Source organism: Camelus dromedarius, chromosome 33, assembly GCF_036321535.1.
Source record: "Camelus dromedarius isolate mCamDro1 chromosome 33, mCamDro1.pat, whole genome shotgun sequence".
Classification (NCBI taxonomy): Eukaryota; Metazoa; Chordata; class Mammalia; order Artiodactyla; family Camelidae; genus Camelus; species Camelus dromedarius.
Window position 1 is genome coordinate 11737380 of NC_087468.1, and position 7573 is coordinate 11744952.

A 7573-nucleotide genomic window follows, 5' to 3' on the forward strand; every position below is an offset into this window, starting at 1 on the left:
TTTGTGATCTTTTAGAAAACTTGGACTTCATTCATAACCCTGTTTTTATTTGCATAGGCCCAGCTTTAGAATGGACACTAGCAGGTGGCCCAAACACATAAATTGGTGTCGTAAAGCAGTAGAGTGTAGTTGGAATACCTTGGGATAAAAACCCACAGTTGAGTCCCCATTATCTCATAAGGATAGACTGTCCTTGAGTTTTTCCTAAATTTAGTGAGAGCCTCTGCTTCCTTCTAGTCTGTCTTTGTGTTTGCCACAACATCCTGCCAGGAAAGCATCCCTGCCTTCCTCAGGATGCTACAGTGCCATCAAAGGCCATTAACTTTGATGTGAAAACTGATGTTAAGAGAGGTAAATGAGGAATCCATTAATCACCATGGAAGAGGGAAAAACTGGAAAGAAAAGGAAGGGTTTGGGCGGCAAACGGAGGTTTGAGATTCAACAGAAGAGAGAGGTGGTAAAGGTCTCAGGGAGCCAGAGAGGAAGGCAGACAGGAAATCAGGCTTGGAGTAAACTGGCAAAAGGAGTAATTCAAGTGTGAGTCTTGTGCCTGGTCATTACCTCTGGGCCTCTGCTCATACCCTCAGCCATTGGCTCCACTTCCCTTCCAGAGCCTGTGAGCCCGCACCACCGTGATAGGACAGTTATCGGCCTGGGTGTACCTCTCTTATGGTGCCCTTCCAGAAGTCCTAGCCAACGAATTCCAATTATATCAATATATCATTGGCCTGATAACTGATACATCAGTATTTCATTGGCTTGATTAGCCATACTTCACTGCAAGAGAGGCAGAGAGATATAATTGGGCACACTGCTGCTCAGAGTACTCAGATTTCCTATTGTTACTCTTTTAGAAACATCCTGCCTTTGAGTTGAGTCCTGGCTCTCAAGTCTAGCCTTCTGGTCTGAGACAAATAGAAAACAGAGATATAACTGGGTTAGTGCCAGGGAAAAAGAAAACATTGTATATGTTAAGAAAAGAACGAATAAAAAATACTGTCTGGTTTATTGGTAGCTCCTCAAAAGAAAAACATCACAGAGAGGCTGAAAAATGGCAAAAGAAAAAAGACTAAAAATGAAAGGTGGGTTAGCCCACTAAACAAGTTTCAGTTATTCGTTCATAGATATTCACTAGGTGCCTAAGTGACAATAAAAGTCACTGGGATTCTAATAAACAGGACAGCCATGGTCCCCGCCATCATGATGCTTATATTCTACTAGAAAGAAGACAAAGAATAAATAAAGCAAACAAAATATAACAGATGGTGATAAGCACAGTGAAGGAAATAATGATTAGGAGTTGGAGTGGGGGCTTCCTTGAAAGGACCCGTAAGAACATCTAGGGGTGGAGGGGTAGCTCAAGTGGTAGAGTGCATGCCTGGGTTCAATCCCCAGTGCTTCCACTTAAATAAATAAAACCTAATTACCTCCCCCCTCCAAAGAAAAACACATTTTTTTAAATTTAAAAAAATGGTCATCTAGAAGTGACATTTAAGCTGAGATCTAAAAGACAAGTTAACCACGTGAACAGCCAAGAGAGGAGCATTTCAGGAAGAGATACACACGCAGAACAACAGGAGAGACACAAAGAAGCAGAGAAATGGCTGGGCAGTTTGTTACATGTCCATGAGGGTAAATGGCAGAGGATAAGCAGGGAGGGAGGCTACCACCTGAGAAAGTGAGCTGTCCAGGATGGCTGGACGGTGTTTTAGAGGAAGAGGAGGGAGATTCGCTACAGGACAAGCAGGAAAGATAAGAAAATGTTAGCAGAGTTGAAATAAAGATAGGTCTCAACCAGCTCCCCCAAGAAAAACCAAGGCAAAGGGCCTTGCTATGCACAGCGCCACTGAGTCATTCCTCTGATAAATATCCGAGTGTGTGCTATGTACCAGGTACTGTTCCAGACGCTGGGGAGACAGTGAAAAGCATAAAACAAAGGTCTCTCGTGGAGTTTACATTTTAATTGGAGAGTAGGCGTGGACAGACAAAAATAAAATAAAGAAGTAAAGATATAGTATGTTAGGAAGATGGAGCTGGGAAGAGAGCTGGGGAGTGAGGGGCCAGGGAGCAGAAAAGGATGGGCGGAGTTCAGTTTTACTTATTAGGGTGCTCAGGGCAGGCCCGACTGAGAATGTGGGACATTTGAGCAAGAACTTGAGAAAGGTGACGAGAAAGCCATGTGTCTATCTGGGGGACAGGCTTTCCAGGCAAAGGCCTGGTATGGTAGGGACCCTCTCCACGGGCCTGCGAGACCTCAGGGAGCGGACTCTCAGTGAACCATCTGGCAAAGTCCCACCTGCCCGGTTCACACGTACCTACAGTGGCACCCCCTGGGCCTCCTCTCTCTTCAGCTTCCTAAAAATCAAGTTTCTACGGCTCTTCACCTCTCTTCAACTGGAAAATCACAGCAGGTTTAGGAACTAGAAGTCCTGCTCACAAAGAACAAAAGGAGAAATGGCCGTTTGGGATGGAAATTCCTAGCTGTCTCAGGGTTTAATAACAGCTCCTTGCCCTCTAGGGAGGAAAAGGGAACTATGCAGATGGCTTTTAAAAATTTTAAGTAGTGACGTGGATAGAGCTTTGATTTTCTATATTTAGTTTTTAATGCATTATTAAATATTTAAGACAAACAGAAGGCATAAAGACTAAAACAAACACCTAAGAACCCACCAGCTAACTTAGGAGATACACATTAACACTAAGTTTGAAGCCCCTCCCTCATCCTGCTCCCTTCCTCTCATGAGGTAACCACCACACTAAATTTGTTGTCAATCACTCTATGCACTTAAAAAATGTGTTTCTTCATCTTTTTTGTCATTTAAAAAATATTTTAAAATACTCCATATTCATTGTAGACAATAGAGACATACAAAAAAGAGAAAAGGAACAGTCACCTGCGAGCCTAGCAGTCAAAGACAATGAGGGGTAACGTTTTGGTGCACATTCTTCCAGACTTTTTCTGTGCATATAGATATATTTAGAAATGTACTAAGTTCTGATGATTTTGTATCCTGCTTTTATCATTTAACAATGTGTCATTCCCAGCTTTCAAACTCTATAAAAACCAGCACTGTCAAGGCCCATATTACACTGTAGCCCATTATGGATGTACAGTAATTCATTTCTCTAAATGCCTATTACGAAGTATGTATATTGTTTTTTCTTTTTTCACAATTTTAAGCAAAACTGAGATGAACATTTATCTGACTTTATTCCCCCTTAGGATGATTCCCAGAAGAGAGGGTACACATTTTCAGTTTTGCATAATACAACTTTTTACTTAAAGCTAGGATCTCAGTCTAGTCTTCCCTTATCCTATAGACTTTATGCAGATTAAAAGGGCCATTTCCTCTTGGCCCCGGGGTGCCCCTCAGGCTGCACAATGAGGCTTCACTGACATGACAGCCACATCTTTGGACATTTTGCTGCACTTTCTGGCCCCTGGCCTTAGAAATTTCTGGACTTGGCTGCTTGGACTCGGCAGCCTCCCTTAATGCTGTTCAAATGTCCTGTTCTTCTTGCTGTTCTTGGTCCGTTGCTGTGGTCTAGAGAGCCCTGGCATTATCTCAGCCTTCCTTTGTTGTTTTAAAAACTGTCTGGTGGTTCCCCTTCCTACAGGATTCTGTGTGCTCTCTATACGCTACCTCTCCTTCACTGTTGTTCTTCATGACTATATTTCAAGGTCTTTTGAATCAGTTTTCCATTTTACTTCTTTGTTTGTTTGTTTTATGAAGGGCAGTTAATTAGGTTTATTTACTTATTTATATTTGGAGGAGGTACTGGGGATTGAACCCAGGACCTTGTGCATGCTACACATGTGCTCTACCACTTGAGCTATACCCTCTCGCCTTGAATGAGTTTTGACATCAACAGGAACCTGTTCTTTACCTCCTGGTGAGGAGATAGGATTTCACTCCTTCTTTGCTCAGCAATATATTTTCAAAGCAGCTCCTTGAGGCATCAACCAAATCCCTGTACTAATGCATCACTAGTTAAACACAAACAAACAACAAAAAGCCTATAAACTCACAAACTATTCTTTACCCTTTCTGGGGATCTGTCCAAAGATGTACAATTTTGCCTCAGGCAGAAAGGAAGAGCCACACTCTTTCAACACACACACACAAACACACACACACACACACACGCGCGCGCGCAGGTTCTGAGTCACTAAGGAAAGTCCTGCTCACCCAAAGAAACAAAACCGTGATAGTTCTCCAGCATCACTTTCCTGTAAAGGGCCCTTTGAGTAGGAGCCAACTGCTTTCACTCATCCCTTGAGAACTTCATAGCCACATCCTTAAACTTGATCGACTTCTGAAAAGACAAACATATTCTCCCTCACTTATGGGTCTTCTTTTATGTGTCACCGAGGAGGAGGAAAGACTACATACAGCACTGGAAGAGAAATGGAATGGAAAAGAAATGGTTTTGATGATGTCAAGGGGACCAGGTATTTGAAGAAAGAGGTACAGGTCTGTGATCTAAGTCCTGAAACTCTTGGTTATGGCCTCATGTCATCATATTCATGACAGAGCCTCCAAATTTCAGGGGCACTGTTACATAGCCTCAATTTTTTAAACTATAAAATGACAGAGTTAAATCAAATAATTTTTTAAGTCCCTTCCAGCTCTAACATTTATGGACCCATGAGATTTCAGTGTGAGCAACTGGTTCTCAAGCCAAGGGAAGACCCATGATGGGTGAATTTGTAACAGGATCCTCTGAAGAACTGAAACTGGAGAAATGGGTTCAAAGATACAGCATTTCTTTAAAAGGAAGTTACATCCTGTCCAGACCAGAGGATTCAGGGTGTTTACATTCTCATGAAATTTTAAGCACCCCCTGAACCACCAGGCACATTGCTCAGGACAGAGCTGCCTCAACCCTCCACTCCCCAACCATTACAAACTCACGAGGGGGCCGGTCGCCAAGGCTTTATGAAGGGCCACTCACAAGGAAGGTCCCTGCAGCTGGGCTGTGTGGTGAGGAAGGAGAGAATCCGGAGCCAGACAGGGTACTTGTGAGTATTCTCTGCGGAGGCCATCTTCCACCAGATGGGGCCCGTCTCCAAGGCATTCACTGTCTGGCTGGCAGGGAAGCTTCAGATTGAAGTCAGTCCAATTCACCTGCCGTGCGGCTGTTAGGGGCACAGCTGCCATTCTCTCCTCATCGGTGTTCTCTTGGAAAAGGCTGGGACCAGAGATGGCAGAACTAGACAAGGAAACATAAAGAACAACCCCATTTTGCAGCTGTGTGACCCAGGCTGAAAATCTCTACTTAACAGTTAGGTGTGAGACAGCCCTGACTCCCAATACCCTTCTAAAAGTGAAGCAAACCTGGAAGTAAACTCACTCTTTCCCAGGGGATGGATATTATGAATATGCCACAACTTTGTGTCAGAGTTGGCAGAGACAGGGATGACAGCCAGGCCAGACCTACTGCTCTAGAGAAAGTAGCTGTCCTAGGAGCAGTATTTCAAGGTGAGTGACAGGCAGCTATTATTCTGTCTCTTGAGCTCTGCCAACAGCACATCACACTTTCCAAGGAAATCTCTTCCCACAACTGCACATTAATAAAAAATGACTCCACTTTCTGGACAAAGCTGATTGGCATCTGACCCAATTACAGTCCTCCTCCTGGAATTTTGGAAATAGAACCAAGAAGAGGTCAGTCTCTCACAGACACAGAAAACAAACTTATGGTTACCAGGAGAGAATGGGGGTAGGAAGGAATAAATCGAGAGTTTGAGATTTGCAGATACTAACCACTATATATAAAATAGATAAACAAGTTTCTACTGTATAACACAGGAAACTATATTCAATATCTTGTAGTAACCTTTAGTGAAAACTATGAAAAGGAACATATGTATGTACATGTATGACTGAAACATTATGCTGTACACCAGAAACTGACATAACATTGTAAACTGACTATACTTCGATTTAAAAAAAAAAAAAAAGAAATTACACAAAAAAGAAGAGGTCAGTCTCTTCTCATGAAGTTCCACTTGAGGGCAAGAAAACTTAGGAGCCCTCAACAGCCACATTTTGCCATGCCATCTGAGAGCAGGAAAAGCCAGTCAGCAGTAACAAGAAAATATCAAACATCAGTATATATATAAGTAGAAGCAAAGGGTTACAAGAAGGTCCTGAATTTCTTCTGGCCCCTGGTTCAAGTTTACAGGCACACCTGCAGTCTTCTCCTTGGGTTCCGAGACCCACAAGTATCCTCGAAATGAATCCCCCTGATACTACTTTGAGCTGGGTTCCTTTAAGTTGCAACCCAGGGACCTAAGGCAGGTAGCAAAACCTCCCAGTTCCCTCACTTGAAGCTTCATTGTTCATGTTCTGCTACCAAGATCTCTCTTCTTAAGAGTTCTTTTGAGGTCCTGGGGATACACAGAAGAACACAGCATGCAACATGGCTCACAGAACCAAAAGGTGGGCATCAGTCTTAAGAATCTCATTTCCAATCCTCTACCAAATGAATCCACATCATGAAGTAAAGAGTCAGGGTCGTTATCTTCCTTGAACTCTCAGATTCTGCCTCAATCGCCTAATATATACTATCTGATACTATAGTTATTTGTGTTTTTGTTTTATCTTTGCAAGTCGATGATGAATCTTGGGAGCCAAATCTTGCTTTCCTCATTCCAGGAAAGCTACTTCCACATATCTGGTACTCAAGAAATATTTGCGGACTAGTTGAAATACCAAGTTTTGCAAGAAAGTCTGGTTGGTGTTGGAAAGCGGAACTGAAGCTTAGAAGAGGGAGCGTCTTTGTGCAGCTGCAACAGGCCAGGTGGAAGGCGTTGAAACCCTGGACCAGGCCCAGGGAACCCAGAGAAATGAGCAATCTGAGGTGCTTTCCGGGAAAGATGGATCAGCAGGATTCAGCAGAATCGGTTCAATCCAGGTGTCCCGAGGCCCTAGGTCGGGTTAGCTGCGGAAGGGCGGCACAGCGAGCTTCGGTCAGGAAGGCTAGGGGAGGAAACGCGCCATCCCACCCCGGGGATGAGCACAGCCGAGCGCGGCCTGCGCACCCCAAAGCACGTCATCTAACACGCTGGAGGCCAGGCTATCCTGATCTCATTTCACTCTCAGCCACGTCTTCACCCTGAGTGGTGCTGGGCTCGCAGCTGGCGCCTCCTCCCCAGCGCGCAGCGGACTAGTTCAAGGTTAGCCCGGGGAGCAGCAGCCAAGGAGAGTTCAACACTACCTCATTTCGGTTCCGCCCTCACGCGGTGGCGCTAAGCATCCTTCCCTACCTCCCCTCCCCTTCCTCAACACGTCCCTCCCCCAGCAGCCTCTCCTACCACACCCAATCCTAAACCCTCACCTTGGGGGCCAACCTGCTCGCTGCGGCCCCGTAAGGCTCAAAGACCTCAAAGCGCCTGCGCAACACGCGCCCTGAAAACTACGATTCCCAGAAGGCCTCGAGGGTAAGGGGAGACACCAAGGCCACGCCCACCGCAGACGCCCCGCCCCCTAGGTACCCACGGGGTATTCCAGTGAATCATTTAAAAGGTGAAACCTCCTCACTTAATAGTAAAAATGGAGGAAAGCCT

General features: G+C 44.7%; 1 long non-coding RNA gene across 2 annotated transcripts; it reads right to left on the reverse strand.

Annotated features, from left to right (window-relative positions):
* Nucleotides 1–4751: 4751 nt before the first annotated feature.
* LOC116149547 (uncharacterized) lies at nt 4752–7410 on the reverse strand. Of its 2 annotated transcripts, XR_004133144.2 has the most exons (3): nt 7345–7410; nt 5974–6948; nt 4752–5214 (listed from the first exon to the last, which is right to left on the reverse strand). It is a non-coding gene; the product is annotated as an uncharacterized LOC116149547 (long non-coding RNA). The 2 variants fall into 2 exon arrangements; XR_010378801.1 differs by lacking the exon at nt 5974–6948 and having other exon boundaries at nt 7345–7408.
* Nucleotides 7411–7573: the final 163 nt, after the last annotated feature.